Source organism: Orycteropus afer, unplaced genomic scaffold (assembly GCF_000298275.1).
Source record: "Orycteropus afer afer isolate SDZICR_OR568_19922 unplaced genomic scaffold, OryAfe1.0 scaffold00297, whole genome shotgun sequence".
NCBI classification, from domain to species: Eukaryota; Metazoa; Chordata; class Mammalia; order Tubulidentata; family Orycteropodidae; genus Orycteropus; species Orycteropus afer.
In genome coordinates, this window is record NW_006921884.1 from 1,466,864 (window position 1) to 1,485,442 (window position 18,579).

Consider the following 18,579-nt stretch of genomic DNA (forward strand, 5'->3'; position numbering starts at 1 on the left):
TTGCCAAACAAATGAACAAAACTGTCTTGGAGAAAAGAATAGCTGGAATATTTCCTGAAAGCAAGGATGGCAAGACTTCATGTCACGCACTTTGGACATGTTACCAGGAGGGACCAGTAGTCCCTGCAAATAGGCATTATGTTCCATAAAGAAGACAGTGAAAAAGAGGAAAATCCTCAACAAGATGGATTAACAAACACAGTGGCTGCAACAATGGCCTCAAACACAGCACAATTATCAGAATGGTGCAGGATCAAACTGTGTTTCATTCTGTTGTACAGAGTTTGCTGAATCAGAATCAACCCAATAGCACCTAAGAACAAAACTGTCTGTTAATAATATGATTTTATTTCCTCTTTCTAAGAGGCCTCTCAAAGAAGGAGTTTGTGTGTTCAGTTAGAAAAGTTCAGCACTAATACCAAATTTTTCAACTTTTAAAGGGAAATTTTAAGTAGCCCAAATAAATAAATCAACTCATAAAGCTCTATGTGGGTACAGTTTATAACAGTGGGTATGTGAGGATACAACTCTACTTAAAATCAGATATTGGCCAGGTAGCCTTAATTGTTTTTTATAGACAATGTGGTACATTAGTTACTCTCCTCTTAAAATTTTTAATTCTGAGTTCATTTGCTTTCCTTCCTATAAGGCACAGAAACCAGAGAGCCAGTTGACAATGTTCACCTGTCCTATGAAACAGAAAACATTGCTGACTACATAATCCAAAATCTCTAAGGAAAAACCCTGTAATACTAATTTTGTCAAATTGTAATAAAGTTTCTTTCTTTTGAGTAATGCCATGAAAATAAAGTGTCTTGCAGAAAATTTTAAACTTTTTCATTAAAAAAAAAAACATATAATGACCACTATGTAACCCAATGAATACTATATTACTACTTACTTTTTGCCTCAACTCCAATGAAACTCTTAGAAACAAATTCACTGCCCTAAAGGTAATGATCAGTTGCTTGATAGCATTTAATCGCTGTATTCTTCCTTCATTGTTTTTTGTCTTCCATTATACAATTTTACATCATTTTAAATTTTTAATACTGACTCCATGTTAGTAATGATTTCATGTACTTTCTATTTCCTATCAACTCTGTTTCTCATATATGCCTGCTTTTTGGGGGCACCAAAATAATTCTAGAATCAGAATATTACTTTGTGATGTAGTAGATGTTAATTGGCTGGTTTTAACACACTGCATCTATCTAGGTAACCTCCTGTTTTCCAGACAGAGTATGTTGTTGTTGTTGTTATGTGCCATCGAGTCGGACCCAATTCATAGCAACCCCTCCTTGGGTTTCCGAGGCAGTATCGCTACAGAAGTAGATTGCCCCATCTTCCTTCCGAGGAGTGGGCTAAGCTTCTTTGTAAAGAACAATAAATCTGACCACAGAAAATAGTAAAAAGGCAAATAAGAAATAGTCTACGTTTAACTTGTAAAATTTAAAAAGTCAATAAAAGTTGAATAAAAAAAAATTTTCCTCAATTTAAAAATATGTACGTTTAATGTAACAGTATTGAATTACAGTTATGCTAGGATAATTCAAACTGCTGTACTTATAAATGGCAAGTAATAAATTACATGGAAAGACCCAGATCATTCTCAATATTTATTAAAATATAACATCAAATACAAAACTATCAAATGTTAAACAATGCCAGATTTAGAAAACTGAGATAACACTGCAGCCATCTCTGACTGATTTAAAGTTATAAGAGTTAACCTAGTTGCAAAAGTAGGCTTAATGACAAATTGACTAAATATGATAATTTGCACACTGATGTCTTCAAGATGCAGCTTTAAGATGCATATTTTTTACCGGTCATTCTCTCGTTTCTGCATCATCACTGCAAAGCACAGATTTCCAGCTGGGGTGATTATACACACATCCACCAAGGGCTTTTGGAAAATCTGGAGAAAATTTTGGTTGTCACAACTAGAAGGAGGAAAGTGTTACTGGTATTTAGTGTAACAGCTAAGAATGCCATTAAACATCCTACTATGTACAGAAGACTCCCCCAAAACAAAGAATTATCTGTCCCAAAGTGTCAATAGAGCAGAGGTTGGGAAACCCTGCTCTAAGGACCACTACCCAAGAGCTCTTACTAATGAGAAAGAGAACTGAGAATGACTACTTGTATGGTCAATTTAATCCTTCAATATAGTCTGCATTTTGGTAGTCAAAGTCCAGATTTCTATAGTTCTTATCCTTTCATTCATTCAAGAATCTTCTTTCTGTCATTCTAGATCATTTTAATTAATAACTAAATTTAAATCAAGTATAATTTTTAATAAAAACTCTTAGTCATTATGTCTATTTTGAACAAAAGTTCAAAGAGAAGCTAAATAGAATATATGTTATCAAGAGCTCTGGTGGTGTAGAGGTCAAGGCATTTGGCTGCTAACCAAAAGTCAGTGTTTCAAACCCAGCAGCCACTCCATGGAAAAAAAGATTCAGCAATTGCGTCCATAAAGATTTACTGCCTTGGAAACCCAATGGAGGTCACTATGAGTTGATATTGACTCAATGACAGTTAGTTTTTCCTTTGGTGTTCTTCGATGTGCTTCCTATAAATCATTCAATTTTTTCTCCTCAAATGAATTTGATTGTTCACTGGTGATCTTCCCATTTTTATATATAGTTCTGACATTCCAGTACTAATAACAGAGATGCCCTAAAATGCAAATCAGTTGTCCTCATTTTATTAAAAACTGTACAGTATCATAATAGAAATTATCAGAAGCAGAAGTTCTCTGACCAGATGATACTATGAACTACGAAATACCAACTTCTGGCAAGATGGCAAAACAGGCAGACATGCTACCCATCCCCTCTACAACAAAGACCTAAGACAGCTATGGATGATAACCTTGGATCTCTGAGCTTCAAAGTAAAGGAAAAGTAGATCAAATACCAATTAAAGAAGAAATTAAATAGATACAGCAAACAAGGAGACATAGGAACAATGAATTGTCAACTAGCTTAGCATAGCCTAACAATTTTGAATTATTGCAAACAGTGTTCTGATCAGGGCAGGAACTGATATCATAACTACTCATTCAGGGCTGCATCAGTGCCCACACAAGTGGCTGGCAATCAGAAAAGTGTGAGCTCCTCTTACTCCTTCACTCTCACGATGATCAGAAATAAGTCCATTTGCCACTCGCATCCACCTGAAAACCAGTGACACACCTCCACACACCACCCCTGCCAAGTCTGAGGTCAGAGGCATACCCTCAAGGATCAGATGCTGTGAGCATGTGAACCACAATGTTGGAGGCATGTATTCCCAAGAATTGGGTGCCCTGCCCTTTCCATCTCCTTGGCCAGTAGAAGCACCACCACAGATTAGGAACATCAACCCTTGCCACCTCTGCAGAGTACACTGTTCCAAACTGGGTGCCCCACCCCCACCATATCTACAACAAGCTTAACACTGTCCAGACCAGGTGCCCTGCCCCCTCCACATCCTAAGCTGGTGGAGAATATCACACTAGACTGGGTGACCTCTCTGTTTAGCCTGTGGAGCATGTCACCATGGACCAGGTGCTCTACCCTCCACTTTTCTTTCTTTCCTTTTTATTAAAAATTTCCTCTTGTTTTTGTTTTCTTCCTTTTTTTATCCTTTTTTTCTTTTTACCCTTCCTTTGTTTTTGATTTTTTTCTTCTTTGTTCCTCTTTTCTTTTTCTATTTTTATCACCATGCCTTATTTTTATTGTATTTTCTTTTTCTTTTTTTCTTCCCTTTCTTTCTTTTTTGATCATTTTCTGTTTTGGTTTATTTATTTTTTTCTCATACTTGCTGGGAGGCAGCAACCCCATTCACACTTCACAGCCACAGCCACCCTTCCTACTGTCCCACCAACTAGATGAGTGCCAACACCTGCTCCTACACCACTTGATAGATGAGAGATGATAGATGGTGGCAAAGACCAGCCCAGCTATCTCTCAACTACTCTCAATGAACACTGAACAGAAAACTACAGATACATTCCCATCCTCTACCACACCTACCAGAAAACAGGTGATGAGCACCCAAGTGCTGCCAAATTAGTGAAAAGAATAGCATATCTACCTAGCTCACCCAGATAAATCAAAAGAAAATAAACAAAAAATCTGAGTAAAATACACTAACATAAAATCATCAGTTAAAAACAAATATAACAATATGATGATGTCTCACAGAGAGTAAACAACCTCAGTTCAAACAAAAGAAGAAGAAGAAGAAGAAGAAGAAATGGTGGCACAAAGAAGTGACCAAAATACAGATCCAGAACATCTTCCTGAAGAACAAATGGTATTGGAACTGCTTGATAAGGAATTCAAAACAAGTATATTTAGGTATCTTCAAAGGATTAAGAGGGAGATCAAAGAAAACAGAGACAAAATCAAGGAAAAAGAATAGTTCAGGAAAACAATACAAGAAGAAATTGACAAAATAAATGGAAATCATACAAATAGCAACTAGAAATAAAGAAGATTAATAGTTAAATTTCAGAAATAGTGCATTTAAAGGGCAAAGAGTAGAACTGAATCAATGAAAGACAGAATTAGCAAAATTGAAGACAAATTGCTCCATATTGATCTTTTAGAGGAATAATCAGAACAAAGAAGAAAAAATTAAGAATGCCTAATTATGTGGGATAAAATGACGAGGAATAAGTAATGTGTGACTGGAATTCCAGAAAAGGAAGAGACATAAAAAACAAAAGCACAGAGAAAATTATAGATGTGTTGGAAGAAAACTTTCATAATATCATTAAAGAGAAGACTTGTATTCAAGAAGTTCAATGAACCCCAAACAGGGTAGACCTCCAAAAGAGAATCACCAAGATATATCATAATCAAATTTTCTGAAACCAAAGACAAAGAAAGAATCTTGAAAGTAGCTTGAGAAAAATGAAGTTACCTACAAATGGAAACCAGTAAGACTTTGCTCTGATTTTCTGGTAGAAATCATGCAGGCAAAAAGGCAATGGGATGACATATATAAAACCCTGAAAGAAAAAAATTACCAACCAAGAATTATATGTTATTGTTGTTTGTTGTTATGTGTCGTCAAGTTGGACCCGACTCATGGTGACCCTTCCTTGGGTTTCCGAGGCAGTATCACTATGGAAGTAGATTGCCCCATCTTCCTTCCGAGGAGTGGCTGGTGGGTTGTCCTTGATATACAATGGTAAAAGTAGGACATTTCCAGATAAACAGAAATTAAAGGAATTTGTAAAAATCAGATCAATCTTACAAGAAATACTAAAGGGAGTTCTACAGACAGAGAACCAACAATGTCAGACACCAACCAACCTGCAATTAACACACATGACAAAATCACCCAGAAAACAATTCAGATATAGAAGTATCTAAAATATAATAAACCTACAAGGTTGAAAATAGTGAACAAAAGATGTCAATTTGTAGATGAAGACAACTACAAAGAAGGAATAAATTGTGTAGTTACAAATTTCCAAATGAAGAAGAAGTGAAGAAAATATCAAGATAGAATAGCTTGTTTTATATTTGGAAAAATAATAATAAACTAAAGGGTAGTCTGAAAGAAAATAATAAACCTTTTCATCAAAAGGAAAAAATCACCAATATCTGATAATCACTAGAACAGTAATAAAGAAAATGATACAAAAATCCATAAACAAAATGAACTCAGCATATAAAAATATATGGGATAAAAAATTCACCAGCACCACACACAGACACAAATAGCAAAATGACAGCAATAACTTCATACCAATCAATAATTTCACTGGATGTAAATGGATTGAATATACTAGCCAAGTGACAAAAGTAGCAGAATGAATAAGAAAACATGACCAATCAAAATGCTATCTACAAGAAACATACCTTAGACACAAAGACAAAAATGATCTAAAAATCCAAGGGTGGAAAAACATGTATCAAGCAAACAGCAATCAAAAAAGAGCAGGAGTGGCAATATTAATTTCTGATAAAATAGACTTTAAGGCAAAAAGCAGCATAATAGACAAGGGAGGACATTATAATTATAATTAAGTGGTCAATTGAACAAGAAGACATAATCATAATAAATATCTACATATCCAATGAGAGAGCCCCAAAATACATAAATCAAATATTAACAAAATTAAAAAGACAACTCTATAATAACAATAGGAAATTTTAATATACCACTCTCAATGAAGGATGGAACTAGAAAGAAATTCTACAGAAACACAGACAATCTAAACAACCCAATCTACCAACTTAACCTCAAAGATATACAGAACACTCCACTCAACAATAGCACATGAAGTATTCTCCAGAATAGGCAATACATTAGGTCAAAAGCAAGCCTCAGTAAATTTAAAAACATCAAATACTAAAAAGCATCTTCTCAGATCACAATCCTATGAAATTAGAAATCAACACAGGAAAAGCAAGGAAAACAAAAGTCAAATACATGGAAACTGAATAATATCCATTTTAAAAACTACTGGGTAATAAAATGAATTTAAAAATGAAATTAAAAGATTGCTTGAATAAAACAACAACACACTAAAATCTTTGGGACAGACCAAAAGCAGTGCTCAGAATAAAATGTGTAGCAATAAACACATCAGAAAAGAAGAAAGAACCAAAATCAATACCTTCACCCAATAATAATTCCAACAATGAGAAAAGGAACAATAATAACAAAGCCTACAGTCACAAGTAGAAAGGAAATAATAAATATTTGAGCACAAATAAATTCAATAGAAAAAATGAGCAAGACTAGAAGTTGATTTTTTGAAAGGATTAATGAATTTCTCAAACCACTGACATATGTAGGAGCTCTGGTAGCACAGTGCCTAAGGCACTTGACTGCTAACCAGAAGGCTGGCGGTTCAAACACACCAGCCACTCCTCAGAAGGAAGGTTGGGCAATCCTACTTCTGCAGTGATACTGCATCGGAAACCCAAGGAGGAGTTGCTATGAGTCAGGGCTGACTCAACGGCAAACAACAACAACAACAACAACTGACATATGTAACAAAGAAAAAGGAGAACATGAAAATAATACACACAAATGAAATAGAAAATATCAAAAGTGAAACAAAAAAGATAATAATAGGATACTATGAAAACTTATACTCAAATAAATTTGAAAATCTAGGAGAAATGGACTAATTTCTAGAACACATCATCTACTCAAACTAAAAATCTGAGGTAGAAAGTTTTAACAGATAGATAATGAAAGAAATAGAACAGGTTAGAGAAAAAAAAAAAAAAAAAAAAACTCCCAACAAAAATTAGTCATGGCCCAGGTGGCTTTACTGGTAAATTCTACCAAACACTAAGAGAAGAGCTGACATCAATTATACTCAAACCATTCCAGAATATAGAATAAAAGGTAATATTCTGGAATTCATTCTATGAATCAAGCATAACTCTGAATGAAATCCAGGTAAAGATACTACTGAAAAAAAAAATTATAGACCAATATCCTCGATGAACATAAATACAAAAAATTTCAACAAAATCCTAGCCAATAGAATTCAACAACATATCAAAAAGTAATATATCTTGACTAAGAGAGATTAATATTAGGTAAGCAAGTAGGTGCAATATTAGAAAAATATTCAACATGATGCAACACAGAAATACAACAAAAGAACCACATGACACTATCAATTGATACAGAAAAAGCATTTGAACAAAATCCTACACCCATTCCTGATTTTAAAAAAAAGAAAAGAAAAGAAAAGAAATCTTAACAAAATAGGAATAGAAGGAAAATTCCTCAACATAATGGCATATATTGAAAACCAGTGGGCAATGGCAAGAGACTGAAAACATTCCTCTTATGAATGGGAACCAGACAGGGATGGCCTTTATCACCATTCCTATTCACTATTGTTTTGGAAGTTTTTGCCAAAGCAATAAGACAAGAAATGTAAATAAAATGCATCTAAATTGAAAAAGAAGAAATAAAACTATCTGTAATGGCAGATTATATGAGCCTATAAACAGAAAATCCCAGGGACTCAACAAGAAAATACTAGAGCTTAGAGATTCAGCAAAGTGGCAGGGCACAAGAGCAAAATGCAACAATCAGTAGAGTTCCTCTATATTAACAAAATTAACCATGAAAAGGAAATCAGAAAGAAAAAATATTATTAAACAGCCACCGAAAAGATGAATGCTTCAGAATAAATTTAACTAGAGATATGAAAGAGCCATATAAAGTAAACAACAAACAGTAATACAAGAAAACAAAAGGGACCTACATAAATGGAAGAATATATTATGCTCATTTATAGGAATACTTAACACAGTGAAAATCTCAATACTACCCAAAGTGAGGGCCAGGCGGGAAAGCAGGAGAAAGGAGAGTAAATCTACAGATCTACAGACACAATGCAATCTCCATCCAGAGTCCATCATCATGATTAATGGAAAACTTAATCACAAACTTTATATGGAAAGGAAAGAGATTCCAGATAAGTGAAACACTACTAAAAACGAAGCACAAAGTGGGAGGCTTCACACTCTCTGATCACAAAACCTACTACACAGCCAAGATAGTCAAAACATCCCAGTGTCAGTACAACAATAGATGCATGGACTAATGGAACAGAATTAAGAACCTAAATAAATCCGTCCACCTATGGACAACTGATTTTGACAAAAGGCCGAAATCCATTAACTACAAAAGAGATAAGCCTAACAAAAGGTGCTGACAAAATTAGGTACACATTTTGAGAAAGATGAAGCAGGACATGTATCTCACACTATATCAAAAACTAACTCAAGATGTATAAAACATCCAAATGTAAAACCTGAAACTGTAAATATTATCAAAGATAAAATAGGGACAAACTTATTGTTGTCATGTGCCATCAAGTCGGACCCAATTCATAGCGACCCCTCCTTGGGTTTCCGAGGCGATATCACTAGGGAAGGACATTGCCCAATCTTTCTTCCGAGGAGTGGCTGGTGGGTTTGAACCACCAGCCTTCTGATTAGGAGTCAAGTGCCTTAGGCACTATGCTACCTAGAGGCCCTAATACAGAGCATAAATACACTGTAAAACATAATTAAAAATGCATGAACAGTAGAAAACAAATTAAATGACCAGGACTTCTTAAAAATAAAACATTTATGTGCATCAAAAGATTTCACCAAAAGAGTAAAAAGAGTACCTACAGACTGGGGGCAGTGGGGTGGCAATAACATATCAGACAAGACACTAATCTCTCAAATTTATAGAAAATGTCAAAACCTCAACAGCAAAAACACAAAGAATCCAATCAAAAAATGGCAGAGAATATGAACAGACACTTCACCAAAGAAAATAATTAGGTAACCAAAAACACATGAAGAAATGCTCATGATCATTAGGCATAAAGAAATCCAAATCAGAACAACAATGTGATATCATCTCACCCTATCATTAATAGCAAAGTTCAAAAGAAAACAGAAAACAACAAATGCTAGTGAGTGTGTGGAGACACTGAAACTGTCATACACTGCTGGTGGGACTGTAAAATGGTACAACTGTTCTGGTTCCTTAAAATGTTAGAAACAGAAATACCAGCAATCCCACTACTAGGTATATAACCTAGAGAAATAAGAGCCAAGAAATGAACAGATATATGCACATACATGTTAATCACAGTATTATTTACAACAGCAAAAAAGATGGAAATAACCTAAGTGCTTATCAATGGATGAATGGAGAAACAAACTATATATAGTATATACACACAATGGAATACTATACAACATTAAAGAATAAAGATGAATCACAAAACAGCTCCTAAGATGTATTAACCTAGAGGACATTATGCTGAGTTGAATTAGTCAATCACAAGAGGTCAAATATTATATGAGACCACTATTATAAAAAGTCAAGAAAAGTTTTCACACAGTAAAAACATTTCTTGATGGTTACTAAGGGTGGGATGGGAAGAAAGAGTAAATTACTAATTAAAGAGTAGACCCATATTACCCATATTAACTTGGGTAAAGGGGAAGGTAATATACAATAAGGGGGAGGTCAACACAAAATGATCAAGGCAAAGGAAGACACTGAGAGGAGCATAAGAGCTAAAGGCAACAGAAGTAAATACTGTTACCTATGCAATCCTGCAACAACAGTAAAAATAATAACCAATGAGTGGATACATAGATAGACATTAAAGTTGAGCAGGTGTAGAAAAGCAAATGGGACTACACCCACAAATATGTTTGGTTGGACAGAAGATATTTCTACACATGTATTTATATATGCTGCAAATATATCCGTGAATAAAATAGCACATACAGGAGGCTAACTTCTTAGCCATAACCAAACACCTTGAGGAATGACTCACTGGACCTGGAGTCTCAGGACCATAGTCCTGGGAACATCAAGCTCAATTGGCACAATGTAGTCCTCAAAAAAAATGTTTTATATCCTACATTGCTGAGTAACAATATAGTCTATGCAACTATTTGTCTCTCCCCATAGGGAGCAAAGAAAAGTGAAGAAAATCAAAGACACATGGAAATAATTAATCCAAAGAACTAATGGACCACACAAATCTCAGCCTCCACAACCCTGAGAACAGAAGAAAGGGTTCACAATAGAAGGTCCTGGACATAGTGAGAGATAAACATGGAAGAAAACTCAGAATCATAAAAAAAAAAAAAAAGACCAAGCTTACTGGTCAGATAGAGAGTGGTAGAACCCCCAAGACCATTTTCCTTCATCACCCTTAAAGCCTGGAATTGAATTCAGCTCTGTGCTTTAACTTTCAGCCAAACAATAAAAATAAATTAAAAAAATAATTAAAAAAAAACTCACTGCCATCAAGTCAGATTCAACTCATAGTGACTCCTCCTTGGGTATCTGATGAGGTATCACTACGGAAGTAGATTGCCAACCTTCCTTCTGAGGAGGGTCTGGTGAATTTGAACCGCCAGCCTTCTGGTTAGCAGTCAAATGCCTTAAGCACTACATCACCAGAGCTCTCAGCAGACAGGTCTATATGGTGAACAGTAACAAAAGGGAGGTATGCCCTTAGAACAATCAACCATTACAGATCCAAGGGATTAGGGATCCACTGTGTGTGTATACTATATATAGTTTGTTTATCCATTTATGCATGGATAAGCACTTAGGTTATTTCTATCTTTTTTGCCATAGTAAATAATACTGTGATTAACATGGATGTGTACATATCTATTCATGTCTTGGCTCTTATTTCTCTAGGATTTGCCCAGAGACAAAGTTCAGAAGGCAGGAAGAGATAGAAAAGAAGGATGAATGGAAACATGAAACATTGTGAGAAAGTGGGATGACTGCTACTACCCTGTGGGGATGGCAGTCAATGGTATGAAACAAAATCTGTATGAATTGTTGAATGGAAAACTGATTTTCTCTGTAAACTTTCACCCAAATCATAATAAAAAGGAAAATGTTTTTTAAAAATATAAATAAATAAATAAAAGATGAAAGAAAGAAATATGAAATACCTAAACCAACTTTAGGCAATGTTTTAAATTTATATGCTTCCAAGCTATTCAAATATAAAACAAGCACTAACAAATGGGCAACCCAATCCATTGCAACAATAATAAATCAAACTCACCAAGGTAAGTTAACTTCATTTTCAGTGGGTACAGATTTATCATCAGGTGCCTAATAATCATGCAAGCACTAGAAAAAGTAATGTGTTTTCCATGACCTTGGTCATAATTCACCAACAACACTGACTTGTAACTTTTCATGATTATATCACTCTGAGCACAGTCTAAAAAAGATTTCACGGTTTTTGGACTTCTGAACAAACATGCATGTGGTGATCTGGTGACTTTTTTTTTCTTTGACACTCGAACTTAGTATAAAAACTATAAACATTTCATATCTGAAAAGTAAGGCAGTAGATAAGAAAACTGAAGAAAAACAATACTCAAATGTCTTAGAAATTTTCTGAAAATGCAAAGCTTGATAGAAATCTGATGCAGTTCAAATGCACAAGTCTCCAAGTTTTTACTTTTTTCAGCGATTACTGTAACTCTAACGCATGGCAATTTCTTGTAGTTGAATTCTCCTCACAAAACTGGTAATAAAGCAAGCAAGGATGTCATCAAGGTTGAAATAAAGCCACAGTGGCTTCCAAGCATTCCATTCTGGAAGTCATTTTATTTTGATCTCCACAAGTGGGAAAAAGCCTGGCTTCCAAAAATGGTTCCGGAGGTTAAGAGATGCTAGTATCTTTCCAGGATTTTCAGAGATGAATCAAAAATATAGCAAATCTGCTAAAGAATACAAGATGGAAGAAATTGAGGGAATAAATTTGTTACAATAATGGACAAGAATTCAAGATATATTTATCAAACTTTCCTTTGGCTTTGGCTCCCAATTTTAGAATGAGTAGAAATTAAGAGGGTCGTGTGTGTGTGTGTGTGTGTGTGTGCTAGGACAAAGGGCCAAGTACCCACAGAATAAAATTATTTTAAAAGTATAAAAGTATACTATTTGGAGAATTGCTCAAAATAGAAATCCTCATTTAGGATCTTGGTTGAGATCCTTTCTGGTTGTGTAACTAACTTTAGGCTCACTGTGTAATCACTCAGAATTCCTGTTTGTTTTTCTTATTTATTCAGTTTTGTTAGCTTTGGTTTTGGTTTTAAGCTATAAAATAAAAATTATAAAATATACTTTGCAGAAGGATTATAGGGGATAATAAATACGAAAAACCTGAAGTGTAAGAAATATTACAGAATTGCTTTATTACCTTTCTGATGAAGTAAGTTATGGGGATCTCTATGTCAGAAGAAACAAAGCAAAGGTCAGAGTGTTAGCAAGAATCAGTACACTGAGCCACACACACCTTGTTGACCACGGGTTCTGAAGACAGTCCAGAGAGTGACAAGTATTGAGCTTCCCTGACTACTTTGTAGAAAATGAGTCCATTGGAAAACTCAAGATTATAATGGTAATAAACCAAACCAAACTCACTGTCATCCAGTCAGTTCAGATTCATATGGTTTCCAAGGCTGTAAATCTTTGTGGAAACAGACTGCCTCATCTCTTTCCCGTGGAATGGCTGGTGGATTGGAACCCCTGAAGTTTTGGTAGCAGCCCAGTGCTTTAACCAAAGTGCCACCAGAGCTCATTCCAAACACAAAAATCCAATTGAGATGGTTCTATTATCTATTACCATTTTCATTCTATAGCTACAGAAACCAAAATTCAAAGAAGTTAAATAACTTGCCCAGACAGCAAATGGGAGGTATCAAATCTAGAGATTTACTAGAACCAAAAGTAAGACCAAGAGCAGGCAGCAGTGGGCATGGAGTGGGTTCTTCCCAGAGTGCGATCTGGATGTGGGGTTACTGCCAGGATGCTTTCTTTTGTGCTTGCAAAATGGAGCTAACCATTCTACTAGACACATCTTCCTGGAGCATTCTTCATGACCCCACTGAACCAGATCTGATTTTACAAGCTGTGGTTAGAAGGAAGACCAAAGTTTCAATAAAGAAGCAAAGACAAATGAATCCCAGAACTGGTTTTCAGAGGAGTCAAGTTTGAAGGAGAAAGATGACCTGAGCAGCAGTGTAGCACGATATCTGAGAGAGTTGTTGTTAGGTGTGGTAGTTCAGTCTGTGTGTCAACTTGGTTGGCCCTGGTTGAGTGGCTGGGCAGCTGAAGGTACTTATTCCCCATAATGAGACTGGCAATCAACTCCATGGTGGGATCTACCACAAGCAGCTGAGTAGCTGCTTTAGGGAAGTGGTCTGCTCCCTGTATATAAGGAGAAGGCTTGAGGAACAGTCTCTAGCTTATGGTGTGCTGGAACCCTTCATGTAGCTGTGTCATTCAGCAGCCTGCCATGCTCTGCCAACCTTGGGACTTTCAATGGACTTGAATTAATGGCCTACTATGTGGTGTGGTAACATTGGGACTGTGCCTTTTTACTTGTCAATGTTGGGCTTGTCAGTCTCAGCAGCCAGAAGCTGTATGAGTGAAGAAAAGCCTCTAGCTTCAGTGGGCTGGAAGCAGGAGGGAGAGCTGAAGCTCAAGGTTGAGGGGTTTTCACCCAGCCCCTAGAGCCTGGCACTTTGAACTCAGACTTAAAGCCTCCAAACTGTAAGAGAATAAACTCTTGTTCGCTCAAGCATTCCATTTGTGGTATGTTCTTTGTCAGAATGGCACTAGGTAACTAGAACATTAGGTACCATCAGGTTGGTTCTGACTCAGTGACCTTGTGTACACAACAGAACAAAACACTGTCTGGTACTGCGCAGCCTCACAAGCCTTACTATACCTAAGCCCATACTTGCAGCTACTGTGTCAATCCATCTCATTGAGGGTCTTTCTGTTTTTGCTATCCCTCCTCTTTACCATCCATGATATCTTTCTCTAGGGAATGGTTCCTTCTGACAACATGACCAAAGCAGGTTGGACAAAGTGTGGCCATTCTCACTTCCAAGGAGCATTCTGGCTGCACTTCTTCCAGGACCGATTTGTTAGTTCTTCTGGCAGCCAATGGTACTTTCACTATTCTTTGCCAAAACCACAACTCAAAAGCATCAGCTCTTCCTTATTCATTGTCCAGCTATCACACGCATATGAGGCAATTGAAAATACTATGGCTCAGGTTAGGTCTACCTTAGTCTTCAAAGAGGCATCTTTGCTCTTCAGCACTTTAAAGAGGTCTTTTGCAACAGATTTGCCCAGTGCAATATATCATCTGATGTCTTGACTGCTGCTTCCATTGGTGTTGATTGTAGAACCAAGTAATAGGAAATCCTTGACAAGTTCAATCTTTTCTCCATTTATCATGATGCTGCTTATTGGTCCAGTTGTAAGAATTTTCATTGTCTTTGAAACTGGAAACCATGTATGGAACCAATGGAAAGTGCAAATACAAATTCATAAGTAGAAAACAAAAAAAAAGAAAAAAACAATCTCACTGCCATCGAGTGAATTCTGACTCATAGTGACAGCTCCTTGGGTTTCTGAGGCAGTATCTCTATGGAAGTAGATTGCCCAACCCTCTTTCCGAGGAGTGGTTGGTGGGTTTGAACTACCAGCCCTCTGCTTAGCAGTCAAATGCCTTAGGCACTACATCACCAGAGCTTAAAACAATGACAGAGTTAAAATGATATAAATATCCTTCAGCAAGAGGTTGGTTAAATAACGTTGTTTCCATTCTACAAAATGTTATGCATTTATGTGAAAAAAAATAAAGTGGACCAATATTTAGAATGTTGTTCAAGACAAATTGTTGAATAACTAAAGCAGATTAGGGAATAATTAGTTATGGCATAATATAATTTGTGTAACTAAGTACTTTGAGTCTGACAATGTACCAACCAATTTTTTTTTTTTTTTTAAAGGAGGAGAAGGATGGAAGAAAAGGGAAAGGTGGAGGGGAAGGGAAGGGAAGAGATCTTAAGCAAAGTCAACATGATTTTCTATAAATGAGTTGCATTATGAAAAATTTTTCTGATTTCTTTGTTTTCCATATTTCCTGATATTTTTCTTAAATGAACATGTTTTCTTGCTCTTGTGATTTTTTTTTTTAAATTCTTACAAGGAAAAAGTCTACATTAAAATAAAAGCTCATTCCACTTCTGGTAAGATGGTGGAATAGGTAGATTAGCTACACAGACCCTCTTCAACAAAGAAAAAATAAACCAATTGACACAGACACAGAAGATAATCCTAGACCTCTGAAATTTGAAAGGAAGGATACAGCAGTGGATTAAACACCAACTATTAAAAGAATTTGAATGAAAACAGTCACTAAGGAGACAGACGGAGCTGTAGGCTGTCAGCTATCCTGACAGCACAGAGAATTTGAATATTTCCAAGAGGGATTAGGACCTGAGAATTAACCTAAAAACCAGCCCTGTTCACCAAGTGCTGCATGGATGACTGCACTGGTGGCTGATGACTAAAAAGGGAAACAGCAAAGGAGACAAACTGAACTATGGACTTTCAGTTGTCCGGAGGGGGCAGCCATTTTGAATGCTTACAAGGGGTTCACCCATTTTGGATATTTAAAGCAGATTGTTCAGATTCCATAGACCTAAGAATAGGCTCTGCTTGTGGAGGACAGCATGGACATACCAGAGGCTGATGACTGGAAAGATGTGATATTCCCTTTGTTGCTCTTATATAGAGAGTCATCCCCAAGTGAAAAATTCTGTGCATCGAATGAGAATTAAAATAAAACATACCAAAATCTTTCAGACACTGCAAAAGTGATGAGAGGCCAATTTATAGCAGTAAATGCACATACCAAAAAAGAAGAAAGAGCCAAAATCAACACCTTACCCTAACATCTCCAACAATAAGAAAAAGGACAGCACAAAAAGGCTAAAGCCACCAGAAGAAAATAAATCATAAAGATTTGAATAGAAATAAATGAAACTGAAAATAGAAAGACAATAGAAAAAAATCAACAAGACTAGAAGTTTTTTTTTGAAAAGATTAATAAAATTGGCAAGCCACTGGCAAACTTAATAAAGGAAAACAGGGAGAAAATACAAATAGCATAAATAATAAATAAATTGGGAAATGTCACAACAGAACCAACTGAAATAAAAATATCAGGATACTATGAAGAAGTGTTCTCCAACAAATTTGAAAATCTAAAAGAAAATAACAGATTTCTAGAAACATACTATTTACCTAAACTAACACAGACTGAGGTGTATTATTTGTGCAGACCAATAACAAAAGAAGAAATTGAATAGGTCATAAAAAAATTCACCAACAATAAAAAGCCCTGGCCCAGACTTCTTCATTGGAGAAGTCTACAAAATGTTCATAAAAGAACTGACACCAATCCTACTCAAACTATTCTAGAACATAGAAAAGGATGGAATCCTCTCAAATTCATTTTATGAAGCAATCATAACCTTGATACCAAAACCAAGCAAAGACATCACTAAAAAGGAAAACTACAGACCAATATCCCTCATGAATACAGATGCAAACACCTTCAACAAAATTCTAGCCAATAGACTCAAACAACATATCAAGAAAAAGATACATTATGACTAAGTGGGGTTTGTACTAGGTATGCCAGGATGAGTCAACATTAGGAAAACAAGCAACATCATCTACCACATAAATAAAACAAAAGAACCACATGATCATATCAATCAATGCAGAAAAGACATTTGATAATATCCAACACCCATTCCTGATTAAAGAAAAAAGTTCTCAGAAAAAAAAGGAATAGAAGAGACATTCCTCAACATAATAAAGGGCATATATGAAAAACCAACAGGAAACATTATTCTCAATGGAGAGAGACTGAAACCATTCCCCTTGTGAACAAGAACTAGACAAGAATGCCCTCTATCACGACTTCTATTCAACACTGTATTGGAAGTCCTAGCCAGGGCAATAAGCAGGAAATGGAAATCAAAGGCATACAAATTGGTAAGGAAGAAGTAAAACTATGCCTGTTTGCTGATGATACGATCCTATACATAGAAAACCCAAGAGATTCAGCAAAAAAAAAAAAAAAAAAAAAAAACTACTGGAACTAATTGAGAGATTTAGCATATTGGCAGGATACAAGATCAACATAGAAATCCAACTGAAGTCCCCCACACCAGCAAAGAGACTGCAGAAAAGGAAATCAGTACAATTTACAATTTTGTTGTTCTTGTTAGGTGCCATTGAGTTATCTTTGACTCATAGTGACCCTATGCACAGGAGACCCAAACACCACCTGGTCCCATGCCAACTCCATGACCCTGCTATACTTGAGCCCACTGCAGCAGACATGTGTCAATCCATCTTGTTGAGGGCCTTCCCCTCTTTCATTGACCCTCCACCTTACCAAGCATGACATTCTTCTCCAAGCAATGGTCCCTTCTGATAACATGACCAAAGTAGGTGAGACGAAGTCTGGTCATTCTCACTTCCAAGGAGCTTTCGGGCTGTACTTCTTCCAGGACAGATTTGTTAGTTCTTTTAGCAGTCCATCATGTTGTTGTTGTTGTTAGGTGCCGTTGAGTCCTTTCTGATTCATAGCGACCCCATGCACAGCAGAACGAAACACTGCCCAATCCCGCGCCAGCCCCACAATCCCTGCTATACTAGAGCCCATCATTGCAGCTACCATGTCAATCCATCTCACTGAAGGCCTCCCCCTCTTTCGTTGACCTTCCACCCTACCAAGCATGACATTCTTCTCCAGGGAATGGTCCCTTCTGACAACATGACTAAAACTGGTGAAACGAAGTCTGGCCATTCTCGCTTCCAAGAAGCATGTTGGACGCACTTCCTCCAGGACAGATCTGTTCTTTTAGCAGTCCATGGTACTTCCAGCATTCTTCACCAGCACCACAACTCAAAAGCATCAACTCTTTTTCAGTCTTCCTTATTCGTTGTCCAGCTCTGACATGCATACGAGGCAATTGGAAATATCATGGCTTCTGTCAGACACACCTTAGTCCTCAAGGAGACATCCTTGTTCCTCAGCACTTGAAAGACTTCCTTCGTGGTTGACCTTCCTAATGCTACACATCGTCTAATGTCCTGACTGCTGCTTCCATTGGCATCGACTGTAGAACCCAGCAACGTGAATTCTTTGACAAC